This window comes from Pan troglodytes, chromosome 5 (assembly GCF_028858775.2).
Source record: "Pan troglodytes isolate AG18354 chromosome 5, NHGRI_mPanTro3-v2.0_pri, whole genome shotgun sequence".
NCBI lineage: Eukaryota > Metazoa > Chordata > Mammalia > Primates > Hominidae > Pan > Pan troglodytes.
In genome coordinates this window covers 156,079,458-156,096,337 of record NC_072403.2, presented here as the reverse complement: position 1 = coordinate 156,096,337, position 16,880 = coordinate 156,079,458, and the positions used below count along the sequence as shown (strand labels likewise).

The 16,880-nt window shown below is 41.6% G+C and overlaps 1 non-coding gene across 1 annotated transcript; it reads right to left on the bottom strand.

Annotated features, from left to right (window-relative positions):
• Window positions 1-16,277: 16,277 nt before the first annotated feature.
• TRNAL-UAA (transfer RNA leucine (anticodon UAA)) lies at window positions 16,278-16,360 on the bottom strand. The gene has a single exon. It is a non-coding gene; the product is annotated as a tRNA-Leu (tRNA).
• Window positions 16,361-16,880: the final 520 nt, after the last annotated feature.

The window sequence follows — 16,880 nt, the reverse complement described above, 5'->3', positions numbered from 1 at the left end:
TTACAAAGTCAATTCAAGGTACTTATGTGGGGCATTTTTTGTTCATCTACCTGAGGAAAAAAAAAAAAATTAGAAAGCTCTTTCTACCTCATACTAGAATAGGAAATAATGTTTAGCAATCTTCCTTTTCTTTTTCCCCCCTTTTTTCAAGGAAAGAGGATTCAAATTTGTGGCTATGATTGTATTTTAAGCTACCTAAGAAAATTGCTCGTGAGAAAACAGTTGCCTTCTAAAAATAAACCAAAGCAACCTAATACAAACATCTCTAGCCCTGGCTTTGAAAGCTCTGTCTGAATTCCAAGCCTCTAGTTTTCAGTTTGTTTCTGAGTTTGTTGATGAACTAGCCAAGCCTAAGGATTGACATTGCAGGACTCCATAAAAATCCTTACAAATATACAGGTATGGTTGGTTGCTTTTGAAAAATAAAATTTCCCAGCTCATTCCACAATCTCAATGATCTCATACTGCTAGAGGATCTGGAAATACAGAGCCAAAGTTAAGGGTTCCAGCAGTCGGCTTCCAAAGTGTCATTGGAGTGGGCTAAAGGTGCACATTAGTTAGGCTTTTACACCTCCTGTTCCTTTTCAAGAGCGTGATTAATTACAGTGATTTATCTGTGAAATGTGCAGCTTGGAGTTGGATGTGGGGAAGCCACAAAACGGTGTCAATGCTTCAGCCTGGAGTAAATGGTGAAATATATTTAGCAAGCAATAATGCCAGGCACTGAGAAACAGAAATAAATAGAAGAAACTGTCTTTACACAAATAGAGAACTTTACACAATACCATGTATTCACAAAAAGGAAATAATTATAGAAAATACAAACAGAGGGAAAAAAAAAAACAGAAAGTCTTCCAAGTTCCAAATTTCCATTCTGATTCTAGCTCCAAAACAGCAGGTCAATTTCTCAGGAACTTTATTCCCTCCCATTTTCCAGCCTCTCTTCATGTGTAAGTGACCAATTCTAGATAAAATGAAAAAGTGGCTTAGATGATAATACCTTCCCGGGTCAAGGCCAATGTGAAGATTCAAGCCAGGGTTAAGATTGGAGTTAGTGATTCCCTTCCTTTTCCCAGATGCGCCTAAAGAAGGACTTTGGCAGGACTGTGGAGCCTGACATAAAGAAGGTTTTCCCTTCCAAAAAATGCTGCTTTCCTAGTTTTGCTTTTCTCTAACATAGATTGGGCTTGCACACAAGTATTAATTTACTTCAAAGGGCTTGGAAAGTCTAATCAAACAACTGACTTTACAACTGACTTTGCCAAGGAATGCAAACAAAAGCCAGCCAAATTAGTTTGTGTTCAGAGATATATCCAAGGATATATCTAATATCACTTAAATGTGAGCTTTCTTGGCCTGGCAAGGTGGCTTACGCCTGTAATCCCAGCACTTTGGGAGGCAGAGGTGGGCGGATCACTTGAGATTAGGAGTTCAAGACCAGCCTGGTCAACATGGTGAAACCCTGTCTCTACTAAAAATACAAAAATTAGCCGGGCATGGTGGCACATGCCTGTAATACCAACTACTTGGGAGGCTGAGGCACGAGAATCACCTGAACCTGGGAGGTGGAGGTTGCAGTAAGCTGAGATCACGATGCCACTGCACTCCAGCCTGAGCGACAGAGTGAGACTCCATCTCAAAAATAAATGCACTTTCTGCAGTACTCTCAGAGACCCTCTTCTCACCATCCTCTCTTCTTGCATAATTGTATTCAGGCCTTTGCTTCCTTTGCCACCTATATATTGATGACTCCCGTCTTATTACTCTCTCGAGTTTTAATCTCATACATTTGAGGATCTTTGGAGAAGCAGAGAATGAGGGATCCAGAGCCTTCAGTTTTAGAAACTCTTTTGCTCCTTCAATGTTCTAAAGAAACTTAAATATACATACAAGCTGTTGTCTGCTCTGCTTGGCACCATAATATTCATATTATTGGCTGTATTTTCAATTAGATACATTTTCTTCTAAGCTGATTGATATGGTTTGAGTCTGTGTCCCCACCCAAATCTCATGTCTAGTTGTAATCCCCAATGTTGGTGGTTGGGCCTGGTGGGAGGTGATTGGATCATGGGGGCGGGCATCCGTTTTGGTGCTGTTCTCATGATAATAAGTGTGCTGTCACATGATCTGGTTGTTTAAAAGTGTGCAGCACCTCCCCACTCTCTCTTCTCTCCTGCTCCAGCCATGTCAGATGTGCCTGCTTCCCTTGGCTTTCCACTACGATTGAAAGTTTCCCGAGGCCTCCCCTGCCATGCTTCCTATACAGCCTGTGGAACCATAAGCCAACGAAACCTCTTCTCTTTATAAATTACCCAGTCTCGGGTAGTTCTTTATAGCAGTGCAAAAACAGACTAATAATTGATATTCAGATAGATAGGTTGGGAATCTGACAATTTCCTTAAACTGCAGGCCAGCATTTCAGAGCAGAATTGACAGGATGTGTAATAAAAAGAAAATGCTAAAGCACTGGTATGCAGTGGATGGTTAGTGACTTCTTTCTTATATTTTTAATACTAATACTAATATTTATATTGATTTGTATTAATATCAGGTTGGGTTAACATTGGCTGCAGGTGAAAGAAGCCTTCACCAAATAACAGTTTATTTCTGCCTTCATGGACGTCTGGAGGTTGGTAATCCAGGGTTGGGATGGTTGTTTTGCTTTAAGAAGGCCTCAGGAAGAAGCTCTTTCTAGCTCTCTTGTCTTCCAACCCCAGGCTGTGCCCTCCGTCCTCATGGTGCAATGTGATGGTTGAAGCATCAGCCATCATATCCATGTTCCCAGGAACAGGCAATGGGCACACACATGGTGTCTTGAGGATGTTTTCCTGGAAGCTGTCCAATAACACTTCTACTTATAAGTCACTGGCCAGAACTTATTGCCATTGCTGTTCGCAGCAGAGAGAAAAGCTGGACAATGCAGCTTTATTCCAGGCAGCTTTGTGTCCAGTTCAGCATCGCGCTGCAATTTCTACAGAAGGAATGGAGAATAGATCGGGGGAGGGAGCAACCACCAATCTTGGCAACATTGTTTTCTGAACACTAAATAAAACCACTAGAAAATATCTAGATTCATTGGAGGACACCGGGATGGGACTGTTAGTTTCCCATGAAGATTTAGTGGAGAAACAATGTATTTGTATGGATGAAGTGAAATGAATGGCCTGGCAGGCGTCTTTTCAAGGGCTCTCATGCGTGCTCAGCCTCAGATGCATCACATGGGTAGCATCCTGTGCACTATGAGGACTTAGGGACCCACGGGCCATTTTCCTGAGAGACAGCAGCCAGCCAGGCCTGACTGCAGGAGCTCAGACAGCCAGATAGCCCTAAGCAGCTGAGTCTGGTGGGTGAACTTTTCTGAGCGGCTGCCAGTTTGTGATGGTCCCCACAGAAGCGCCTCTGTTATTTTGTGCAGTGTGTCTCTAAGTATTCCAGTGAGGACACCCACCACTTCTCTTGAATGTACAGACTCCTCTGTGGGGGTTTTTCTCCCTGCTTGTCAGCTTCAGTCTTCTTTGTTCAGAATCTTTCCTCTTCCTCTGGACTTACCCCTTCAACACGACCACAACCTCAAGAATGTGATGTTTGCACTTACAACGTTCTATGAAATCCAGCAAAACAGCCTCAGTGGACAACTCTTCTACTTAAGGAGATTTTTGTTTTTCTCTTCTCTTGTTTAAATCTAGCATAGACACCTTTATCAAGCACATGGGTATGTCTTAAGTGACTTTTGTGGCATTTCTAAGCTTTAATGTGCCTTAGATTAAAGGTGTTTAAAAAGGAGAAAACAAAGACAAATTTTGAACTCTCCTTCGAACTAAAAAATTGTGCTGAACTCCTTAATATTTGAAATATTGATATTCTGAGAGGTAAAAGAATGTTAAGTAAATATTTCACATGGACAAATAATTTACTGTCATAATTGTCTTTTAGAAATGCTTTGCTCGTAAAGAGACTCACAGCTGCCTTTCTAGTTTAGGTTTCAATCTGTACATCAAATGAGCAATTCAGCAGGACATCTTGGTACAGGGTTCAAGAAGCTGTTAAGAATGGTTGCTTAGGGAGGGTCATTTGAGCCCAGGAGTTCCAGGTTACAATGAGCCATGATCGCACCATTGCACTCCAGCCTGGGCGACAAAGCAAGACACTGTCTCATTAAATTAAAAAAAAAAAAATAGAAAAAGAAAGAAAAGAAAAAGAATGGCTGCCTGTATACCCCCAGGGAACTGAAGCAGTGCCCTTGAGCATGCCTACAGGCCAAGACCTGCGCTCTGACAATATCTCATTAAATTGGCATGAAATAAAAATAGAAAAAGGAGGACCTTTTCCCATCCCAATGAAAACAGATGGAGGGACTGTGGAAAGGGCAAGGTTTTAGCGATATATCAGCCTGGGTTCAAATTTCAGACCTTCACTTACTAACTACACTGTGAGCAAGTTACTTAACCCCTCTCATAAGAAAGCAATGAGTAGTAGAAGCCAGCATAGATTCATTAATAACATCTTAGGTCAAACCGACATAATATTTTTTATAAAGTTACTATGCATAGACAGAATGTAATTTAATTTTGGCACAGTATTAGAAAGCACATCTCCAGATATTCTTATGGTCACAATGAATAAATGCCAGATCAGGTAATCATTAAATATAAGTTTGGAGCCAGTTGAACAATGACATACAAAAAGTGTATATTAATGTATTAATTCCATCAGGAATTAATTCCAGTTGTCTTCAAGATTTGATCAACAACTTGAATACAAATTTATTAAATGTTTTGATAGCTCCAAACTAGGAGGGGCAGTGAATGCAGTGGATAACATAATCAAAATTCAAAATAATTACTTAAAATAGCTAAAATAAAGACTATTAAAAGCGATCTATCAAATTCAGCATTTAGATTATAGCTACTTGGGATCTGGGCATGGTCCAAGGTTGAGGATGGTGTTGGTTCAGTATGACCAGAGCAAGCCAACTGGACCCACTTGACCAGCAGGTGTGGAGTGAGCCAGGAAGAAGAGATGATCCATGTGACTGGAAATTGGTTACATACTGGGAGATTATGTGAATATGGTGGGGATAATGGAAGGCAGATTTCTCACTGTTGGAGAAAGTAGGTACAAATATCAAAGTGGAGAAAGTTAGAATTAACCCTGTGCAGTTGTACTGGAATTGGAGGTGTATGTATACATACATACACACACATACATACATGTGTATGCATGTGTGTATGTATGCATACATAAATTTCATAGCTCTATCTGCTGAAAGGGACTAGAAGCAATAATATCCCAGTACCAATGAACATATTTGGTACCCAGATTTTGGTTTCTAAATACCATTTTCCTCTGAAGGAATCATCTCCTTGGAAATTGGGATGATTCAAGGCCACTGGAGGGAAACATTCTAGATGAGCCTAGAACACTTGTATCAGAAAGTAAGAAGTGTTCAATGAAAACTATTGAATGAATACAAGAACCAGCCTGAAGGAGCTCCTATTGGCCAAATCTGGAAATTTGAACAGCTACATTTTAGTTAATGATTATAATGGATTAAAACTAACTGAATAAAATAGGAATCCATGAGCCAATATTGACATAAACAAATAAGTAATGTCAACTAGTAAATGTAGAAGGAATAATGGACATAGAAATCATCATTTGGTAAGAATCACAGTTTAAGAATAATTGTAAGGTAGGTAAGAATAATTCTTTCAGACAAAAATCATAAATGGATGCTCATACTAATGGAAGTACCAAAAATGCGGTAAATAATTTTACAGTGGAGAAACCTGTCCAGTATCATCTTATCTAAGTCGTAAAAATCAACATCACCAGAAATGGGACAAATTGACATCATGTGCCACCTGATATGATATACTAAGAAGAACATGGCAGCACGTCTGTGGTATTGCTGGATCTAGTTATAACAATGTGTGAGACAAACATAAATTGAAGAACATTCGACCAAAAGAACTGATCTGCACCTTCCAAAGAGTAAAGGTCATGAAAGTCAGTATGTAAATACTAGAGCATGATTATAAAAGACAGAGCCCATCAAGTCACAGGAATACAGCAGCTGCAAATGCACACTGATATGGATGTATTGAACTAGGGACTCAAATACCACGGCTGCTGTTGCTGTGAGTGACGTGACTTTCCAGTGTGGAAACTTTTTTTGTTTTTTGAGACAGAGTCTCACTTTGTCACCCACGCTGGAGTACAGTGGCATGATCTTGGCTCACTACAACCTCTGCCTCCCCTGTTCAAGTGATTGTCCTGCCTCAGCCTCCTGCATAGCTGGGACTACAGGCGTGCACCACCACACTAAGCTAATTTTTGTTTTAGTAGAGACCAACTTTCACCATGTTGGCCAGGTTGGTCTTGAACTCCCAACCTCATGTGATCTGCCCACCTGGGCCTCCCAAAGTGCTGGGATTACAGGCATGAGCCACTGCGCTCAGCCAGGAACTAACTCTTGATGAAATTCTGAGTAAAACAAAGTACAATTTTCCCTTAAGTTACATGGTAGCTGTAGTACTTGCAAAACTAACTGTATAATGAAAGCTTGCAAAAATATTTTGTGCTTAATATGAAATGCAGAGTTAGTCTGTGGGTCCAGATAAACAGCCCTTTAACCCACGGGAACATCCTGTTGAACACTCAAAAGTCTTGCAAGATGAAGGACGATTAGTTATTGTGTGGGACTCCCAGATATTGCAGCATGCCTAGCAGCCCTGGCTGTCCCTCATGGCAGAAGCCCCCACAAGCCAAGACAAGCCAAAAGTGCTCCCATACTTCCCCAAATGTCTCCCAGGGCCAGTGCCACCACTATTAAGAACCGCTGATTTAGAGACTACTTTGCCACTGTCGGAAGTGATCAGTGGGTTATTTCTGCTTTATTGGAAGATTTGTTCAAGTAAATCCCTTCCAACTCTTACATTCAACAAGCCCATGATTAAATCTCATGTAGCCATTACCTGTTTTCCTTCTGAAACACTGCAATTTTTTTTACTCCTTTGATGAAGATACTCAAATATATATCAATACTTTAAAAGCTGTATTAGTTAGCCAGGACCCTTTCAGCTGCAAATAACAGAAACCAATACAAACTACTATCTATCTATACACGAGAGGAACTTACTGTCTTAAATTGGAAATGCAAGGATGGTGTTGATTCTACAACAATGTGATCCAGAAATTCAAGTGAGGTTTGGGAGGGGCCCTCCCCACTTCCTTCCTTCCTCTTCCCCTTCTTTCTACCTTCTTCCTTTTTTCTTCTCTTTCCTTTTCCCTTTCTCTCCTTCCTTCCTTCTTTCTTTTTTTTTTGAGACGGAGTCTCACTCTGTCACCAGGCTGTAGTGCAATGGTGTGATCTCGGCTCTCTGCAACCTTCGCCTCCAGGGTTCAAGCGATTCTCCTGCCTTAGCCTCCCAAGTAGCTGGGACTATGGATACACGCCACCATGCCCAGCTGATTTTTGTATTTTTAGTAGAGATTTCACCATGTTGGCCAGGATAGTCTCAATCTCTTGACCTTGTGATCAGCCTGCCTCAGCCTCCCAAAGTGTTGGGATTATAGGTGTGAACCATTGCACCTGGCTCTTTTTTTATTCTTTCTTTCTTTTCCTCTTTCTCTCTCTTCTCCCCCTCTTCCTCTCTCTTCTCCCCCTCTTCCTCTCCCTCTTCCTTCTCTCTGCTTCCTCCTCCTTCTCCCTCTCCCTTGGCTGAATGCAGGCTGTCTCCCAGTGATAGGCAAATACTACTGGTTGTCCCTCATTCACATTCTATCACTTCTGTGAACAGCTTCTGCTTCTTCTCTACTGCTCTGAACTGTAACCCACAGTTCAAGGGGAGATCCACAAAATAACTATGAAATAATCAATTGTATGATTTTAGTTGTTTAACACCATGAAGGCAGAACCTTGTCTTTCTTATTCATTGCTATATCCCAGCTCCCAGCATAGTTGAGTGTGGCCATTCTGGCCACTTTCAAAATACTTATTGAGTTAATGAATTGCCTAGTTGGAACTAGAGGTTTCCAGCTTTCAGTGCTTGTATCTCTCTACAAGACTTTCCTACACATTTTGAAAAAAGTGGGTAAATGGCAGCAGTAAGCTGTGTGTTCTGGAAGGAGCCTTTAGGCTGGCTCACAGTGCTGAGATATAGAAGCAGAACAGAGAAATTCAGTGGGGAAAACACTTTTTACCCCAAATCCACCCAAGCCGGCTTCTCCACCCAGACTTACCCAAGTTCATCCTCATTTTACTTTCATCTGAGGGCCATTCACAGGAGACTAAAGAAATTGACTAATTGGGCCGGGCGCGGTGGCTCACACCTGTAATCCCAGCACTTTGGGAGGCCGAGGCGGGTGGATCACGAGGTCAGGATATCGAGACCATCCTGGCCAATACGGTGAAACCCCGTCTCTACTAAAAAAAATACAAAAAATTAGCCGGGCATGGTGGCAGGCGCCTGTAGTCCCAGCTACTAGGGAGGCTGAGGCAGGAGAATGGCGTGAACCTGGGAGGCAGAGCTTGCAGTGAGCTGAGATCGCGCCATTGCACTCCAGTCTGGGCGAAAGAGCAAGACTCAGTCTCAAAGAAAAAAAAAAAAAAAAAAAAAAAGAAAGAAAGAAATTGACTAATTGACTCAATTAATATAATGTTGAGGTCACTTTAACTCGTTAGGCCACTTTAAAACTTCATTTGTTATCTGCAGCTAAAAGAGTACATTTGTGCATGTTGTTCTTTGTAGAGCACTAATGGAATTAGGCATTACACTGAATCACAGTAAAAGAGCTTTATAATAATAGACTTCAATTCCACTTTATACTCTTCTGGTTCACTTTTGCTGCTCTTAAAAGCAGGATATCATATATTATTTTGCACATCTTCCTAGTGTTACAGGTTTCTTATTTTTCTTATGTGGGATTAAAAACAATTTTTTTTAAGTCAGGTTGCATTTAAAAAGCTGAACTGGGTGGGTCCAAATTGCTAGTGTTTAAAAAATGTGAAAAACATCCTTAATATAGCTATTTGTGACTAACCCAGTGGGTGTGATACACAGGGAGAAACAATAAGTTCTCTTATTGTGCATTTGAAAAGTTAGAGTTTAGAACTCTGCTATTTCAGAAATTATTCAGGGAATTACCCAGACTTTTCTTTAAGAAGAGGTTGTTGATGATGAAAAATTAGACATTTCAAAACTTTTAAATGAAAAAAGTTTAATAAGTCAGAAGAATGCAATCTATGTCTCTCTCCCAATTTTCTCTCTTTTAAAAATTATATCTGTTGCTGATGATCTCATTCTACTCTCCTGCAATTGCTGTGGCAAATACAATTGTCAACTGAAGAATGATGAGGTTCTTAAATTTGGAAAGGAGAGCTTTATTTCTCATAAAGAGTTCCAGCCTGCAGGATGGCCATTATGACAGGCGAGGAAATATAGCCTCTGGCCAGAAGCCAGAAACAGACACTTTGAGGAAGGGGCAAAGGGAATAGGAATTTATGCTGGGCAGGATGGTAAATATATAATACATATTTAATAAGCCAGAGGAGGACTCATGCATACTTATGAAAGGAGAAACATGTGTGTGAGCATTTGAGCTTCATGCCCCTTCATGAGTCCCAGGTACAAAAAATGGCGGTGTTAGCATGATCCCAGAATGCAGTTTTTAGCCCTCTGATGTCAAAAGATGAAGCAGAGGCCAGATGGGGTGGCTCATGCCTGTAATTTCAGCACATTAGGAAGCCAAAGCAGGAGGATCACTTGAGCCAAGATTTTGATACCAGCCTGGGCAACATAGTGAGACTCTGTCTCTATGAAAAATAAGAAAAAGTTAGTTGGGCATGGTGGCTTGAGCCTGTCATCCCAGCTACTCTGGAGGCCGAGGTGGGAGGATTGCTGGAGCCCAGGAGTTTGAGGCTGCAATGAGCTATGATCACGCCACTGCACCCTAGCCTGGGCAACAGAGTGAGGCTCTTTGTCTCAGAGGAAAACAAAGGGTGAAGCAGAGGACACAAAAACCTTTACAGTACCTCCTCCACAGACTGACAAGAACCACTCCATGCTTGGTAGTCTCTTATTAGGCAAAAAAGGAGGGGCAGTGTCAGGCAGTTGGTTGATGTCAGTGGTGGAGTCTTTTGAAAGGGCTGGTTTCTGTTTAGGCCTTAGGGAAGAAAGCCTGATCCTGGTTAGTGAGGGAGAGGATATAAGGAGGCATGTCTGACCTCTCACCTCACCATGAGTGACAACTTAGTTTTCAAGGTTACTCTGGGGTCCCGTTGGTTAAGAGGAGGTCTGTTTAGTCAGTGGGGACTTAGAATTTTATTTTTAGTTTACACACACAATGTACATCCAACAGAATCAATTCCATGAGCAACTTTTGCCTTTATAGCAAAACTGATCTCACAGTCAATCCATATATACACTTTATGAGAATCACTAAAGTATAACAATAGGTTCATCTATTGATCATTTTATATGCCAGGCACTTTCTAAGCATTTTTTCAACTTTACGTTTATCTCTTACAATGAATTGTTTGATGGGTGCTATTATTGTCAACTCCATCTCATAGGCGAGAAAACAGGGACTTGGAGAAACTGAATAGCCAGTCTAAAGTCACATAGCTACCAAGGGTTGTAGCTAGGATTAAAAATTGAACTGGCAGACTCCTAATCACAGTTCTTGCGTTGCCTCATAGGACCTATGCTGTGTATTTCACAAACACACACAATTCTGTGTTTATATATAAATTAAATTGTGGAATTGAGGCAAATATTCAACACTCTTTTAAATAATCCATCTTATCCATGCAACTTAAAAAAGTTACCTTATTCAGTAACTGCCAACCTTACCATGCTATGGCAGTGAATAAAATGGCTGAAAATACAACCTAAACCCAAAGATAAACTTAGAACTTGAATTGCACAAGTGTATTGTCTAGCCTACCCAGATAGAAATGACTCAATGACTCAAAAACTACTTAAGTGTTGCCTCTTTGGGCTTCTGAATGCTTTTTTTTTTTTTTTTTTTTTAAACAGAGCCTCACTCTTTCATCAGGCTGGAGTGCAGTGGCGCCATCTCGCCTCACTGCGAGCCTCGACCTCCTGGGCTCAGGCAATCCTCTCGTTGCAATCCTCTCATGCAGCCTCCTGAGTAGCTAGGACTACAGGCATGCGCCACCACACCCAGCTAATTTTTGTATTTTTCGTAGGGATGGGGTTTTGCCATATTGCCTAGGCTGGTCTCAACTCCTGGGTGCAAGCTATCCGCCTGCCTCGGCCTCCCAAAATGCTAGTATGGCAGGTGTGAGCCACTGCTCCCGGCTGACTTCTGAATCTTGATTAGTAAGGTCCACCCTAGCTGAACAAAGAAGAAGAGAGGGAAAAGAAGTAAAAGAAGTATGAGAATGCCTGAACCCACAGTGTATTAACTACATTTTTAAATGTTCTGTATTTTTAATGCTCTGGCATCTGGGGTCTTACTGATTGGGCAGAGATTGTCCCTCCCAAGGTCAGCTAATTCCTAGAGACAGGAGACAACTCAGAATAGCCCTTACACCTCAGAGCCTGCTGAAATTACTCAAACCAGCCAATCTTAAGCATGCTTACCCTTTCTTGCCCCCTTTTTTCCTGCAAAAGCCACAATAAAGGCTGTTTGTAAAAATCTTACTGTTTTTTCATTCTTATTTTAAAAAAATTTTATGGGTGCATAGAAGCTGTATATGTCTGTGGGTACATGAGATGTTTCAATACAGGCATACAATGTGAAATAATCACATCATGGAGAAGAGGGTATCCATGCCCTCAAGCATTTGTCCTTTGTGTTACAAACAATCCAATTACACTCTTAGTTGTTTTATTATATTTTATTTTTTATTTTACTTTATTTTTGAGAAAGGGTGTTGCTCTGTCACCCAGGCTGTAATGCAGTGGTGTGATCACGGCTTACTGCAGCCTCGGCCTCCTGGGCTCAAGTTATCCTCCCACCTCGGTCTCCCGAGTAGCTGGGACTACAGGCGCACACCACCATACCTGGCTAATTTTTGTATTTTTCATAGAGATAGGATTTTACCATGTTGCACAGGCTAGTCTCGAATCCCTGGCCTCAAGTGATCCAACTACTTCGACCTCCCAAAGTGCTGGAATTACACGCATGACCAGCTGCGCCCAGCCACACTGTTTATTTTAAAATGTTTAATGAAGTTGTTATTGAAGATAGTCACTCTGTGGTGTGATCGAATAGTATGTCTTATTCATTCTATTTTTTTTTTTTGGTACCCACAATAAAGGTTGTCACTCATGCTTTCCCTTCAATCTTTCTGCCACTGACTGATCCCACTCCTTCCCCATTTGGCCCTGCATGGTGTGGTGTGACTCCTGTGTCTAGGGATCTGCAACATAAGAATTGCTTCCTTCATGACAGTCATTTTTCTGTCGTGTCCTACTGTTCCTGATTAAAATAAATCCACAGTACATTTTAAAACACATACCCTGAATAAGGATTAATATGTGTACAACACACAAAATGAATTATGAATACTCAATGGATTTCGGGGTAGTTCACTTATTCAGCAGGTATTTGTTGAGTGCATGTAATGTACTGGAGACACTCTGCTGGACGAAGTTTTCATTTCAGTTCTGTAAGGACCCACTGCTGACCCTTGACTGGTGTGGCTAATGAGACAGTTCTGGCCCTGGCTGGCTTACATTCCACAGTCAGAGGTTGTCACTGCCCAATGCAGCCTGTTCACACTGGGACATCCACTTTTTGCTTCAGAGCTCTTAATATTGAGTTTGGCCTTTGCCACATACTAATCTACAACCTGGGATTCTGCCTCAATGTTGTTTTCTTCTAAAATGATATAATAACAACAAAAGAATCATTCTTCTCTGCCAGGCAGTCTGATAAATGGTTCAGAGGCATCAAAATCTATTTTGATGATAATGAAACATAGGCCGGGCTGGTTCGCAATCACCCTTTATCCGGTAGCAGAGTAATGAGGAGATGCAAGGCACCTGGGATTATGTTCTCTGCCTCTTACACAATATCTTTGAACTAAACAGACTTATTAAAACATGGAGCATTACCATTTATCCCACTTGAACAATTAACATATGGGTGAGATTCATAGCATATACTGAATTTGTTCTTTAGCTAGCTGCAATTGTATTTGAAAGTAAAATGAAAAACAAGCAAAATAATTAAGGCTTCCAAATTCCAACTTCCTCCTGAGGACCAAGAACGCTACTTGTTCAGGATCTCTCAAATTGGACATGACTTCTGTGTTTTAAAGCTGATGGCTAATCCAGATATCTATTATCCTTCAACTTCATAGCCAGATTTGGAATTGGAAAATGAACTGAAACAAACAAAGAAGATGCAGTGCAATAAAGCTTCTATTGATACAATGAAAATAATGTCTCGTGCAAGTTGTATCAGCGATTCAGGATTATTTTCAATGGCAGGTTTATCATTAATGATTAAAAGAGAAAAAAGAAAGTCAATTTACTGGCTGACATAGATATAGCCTGAATCTGCTTCCAAACACAGTAACTGTGGAGCAAATTATCAGAATTCTACAGTTAGAACAAGGCAGACAGAATTTAACAAAAAATTTCCCTCAACTTAACCAGTAGGTGTCACTGCGTAAATACATTGGTAGCAGCTTTTCCTACAGAGATCTATGTAAAAGCCCAATAGAAAATAAACAATTTTGAATAACTTACAACTAGTTCAAACCCACAGAGAATGTTTATAAAGCCACATTGTTAATTTATAATTCAAAGGATTGACTTAAGTTCTTTTTGTTAAAATAATTATTAGAAAATCATTATAAGTTTAGTGGCAGTATACAAATTTAATGATTCAAATTTAATTTAAACTAATTTAAATTTAATTCAAACTAAGTTAACGATTCAAATTTAACTTCAATATATTCGCTATGTTTTAAGAACTTTTGAAAATATATAAAGAATCTAATATAACAAATCTGCTTTTCAAGGAAAAAATCCTGGGCTTTTAAGGAGGAAGAGAAAGACTGAGCTCAGTCTAACTGGCTATTAACAGAATTAAACAATTTTTCCCCCAAAATATTTTCTACCAATTCAACATGCCCCCCATCCCAAGCCTATAAAGACAGACCAAGATTCTCTACATCGGTAGACACAGATACTTCCAAATGTAACACTCGTCAGGTTCCTTCTGTTGCAAATCCTTCAGGGCATCCTGGGCATTATACTTCACAGGGCCCCCAGATGGCTCCCATGTGGCTTACCCCACCTGTATCTGTCTCCCTCTCCCTCTTGCCCCTCCCTCATCCCTGCTTCTCTTCTTTCACCTCTCAACTAAAGCTGGCTCTCTGAGGAAGAGTCAGGCCTTCCCAAACCACTCCTTTAGCACCTTGGGCATAATTCATATTTTTTCATTACAAATGTGGCTTATTAAAATCTCTGTCTCTTGCTATCTGAGCTCACTGAGACAGAGGCCGGGTTATTTATCTGCACATCCCAAGTATCTAATAGTGAGTGGCTCAGAGCCTGTTCTCAGTTGCTGGCAGGATGTTTATTTCCAAAATATGTAGACACTCTTTTTCTCTTTCCTTTTTGAACAATTCAATTCTAAAGCCATTACGTGAGCTTAAGCAATGTATAGATCTGCATTGGGGAGGCAGGAATTCAGGGAGTTACAAACAGGGATGGGGAGACAAAATAGAACAAAGTCTATAGTGTTGGATCAGAATTGGAGGTATATATAAACTCCTTGATATACATAAAGATATATGAATAAACATAGATATATATTTATATAGATAAATATACAAATAAATATGCACGCACACACACACACACACACACACACACTCCTTAATTCTGTCTACCCAGAGGGCCTGGAAGTAGCAACACCTCAAAAGCAATGAGCACACCTAGCACTGAGACCTTGGTTTCTAGATACCATTCTCCACTAAAAGGAACCAAGGATCAGTACAAGGTAAATCTGGACTATCTTGGAGTAGGAAGTAAGGAAGTGCTAAAGAATAATGCAGACAGGTCAAAAGTCAGCTTGAATGGGCTGTCACTGGCCCAATCTGAGACACTCTGAGCATCAAAATGAATGAATGGATTGTAACCATTAATTAAAATAGGGCACCATGGATACATACGTACATAACTTATAATTCCATAAATAATTGAATAAAATGAAAATTTGATAAGGCACGGGATATTACACAGCTTCAAAGCACTTCCCTCTAAAACAGGTACTAATCACAAAGGGAAAACAGTAACTTTACAGAGGAGAAGCCTGGCAGAGAAGCAGGCCACACGGAAATCATGCGACCTGAGAGGCTGCCGTGAGAACACTGCATGGCTTCTGTGGAAGTCCTGCTAAATAAACAGAGCCTGGATCTCATCAGGAGGAAACACCAGAAAACCTAGACTGACAAAGGGACATTCTACAAACCGGCTGGCTTGTCAGCAGAAGTGTCAAGATCATGAAAGTCAGCAGAGGCTGAGGAGCTGATCCACACGGAAGAAGCCGAAGGAGACAGGACAAGTAAATGCAACGCATCATTCTGAAGAGGAGCCTTTTGCTATAAAGAACATTCTTGCGACAACTGGTGACCGATTGCGCACCGAGGATTAGATGGTATTAAATCATCAATATTAATTTCCTGATTTTAATAGTAGTACTTGGGCATCCACTCAGTATTTTACTTTTAAATGATTCAAGACAGGAAAAAAAGTTATTTGCATTGTACTTGCAACTTTTAAAAATTCTTAGATGGCTCTCATTAAACAAACAATTTTAAAGGGAGAAGAAGAAAAAAAAACTTGACCACGCTGTATTTAAAAATTCTAAGCCGAACCCAAGTTGGAGTGCATTTTACATCTAGGATGATACAGTCTCCGCCTTCTAGGAGTTAATAGAAGAGTTGTGTGCACAAAATTAACATTGGCGGGGGGAAAAAAAGGGAGACAGAGAGAGAGGGGGAAAAAAAGAGAGATGCATTTTTTACTTTTTTGCAGAGGCAGTTTTAAAAACACCCTCCAGGTCACAGCCCTCCCCCTCCCGGCCGCCTCGCGCCCCGCAGCTGGGGAAGTGAGCGGAGCTCTGAGGGCCGCCGCCTGCGCGGTCTCTTGGTGGGAAGCGGGACTTTGCGTGTGAGCGTTGCGCTTCTCCCAGCCAGAAGTCGGAATTCTAATGTCCAAGGCGTGGTGTGTTCAGTGAGATTCGTATTTTTAAAAAATAAAATAACTTAGAGAAAAACCTGAAGCTACCAGGAGTGGGGTTCGAACCCACGCGGACATATGTCCATTGGATCTTAAGTCCAACGCCTTAACCACTCGGCCATCCTGGTGCAGACGTTGAACGTTGTTTTTGCTCTCCTTACAAGGCGTCCTCTACCTCCTCCTGCCCGCACCCTCCCTCCAGAACGCAGAGAGTTTTCGCCGCCACTCTCTCGACTCTCTCGGCTCTCTCAGCCCGGGCTGGGGCGGACGCCACGCCGGTACCTCGGTTTCTCGCCGCCGCGGCTCACTGTTGCCCCCGGCCCGCTGCGGCAGTGAAGACAACTGCAGCGAAGCGGCGCGCTCTCTGTTGGGGTGGAGGCTGCGGCAGCGGCGCTCGCGGGCCTTTGGCTGGGGCGAGACTCCGGGCCCTCCAGTTGCGCTTTCAGTTTCGAGGTGCGCGGGCGCCGCAAACACACACCAGCAAACTGAGTTCCTGGGAGCGCGTTCTGGAGGCGCCTGGTTGGTGGTGCAGGGACGCGGCCCACAGGGCGGCGTTTAGTTTGTGTTGTTCTAACCAGAGTAGGTTTCAAGGAATGAGGTGCACGGGCAGCAGCAGAGTTCCTGGACCCCTGCCCCTAGGGGCCGCTT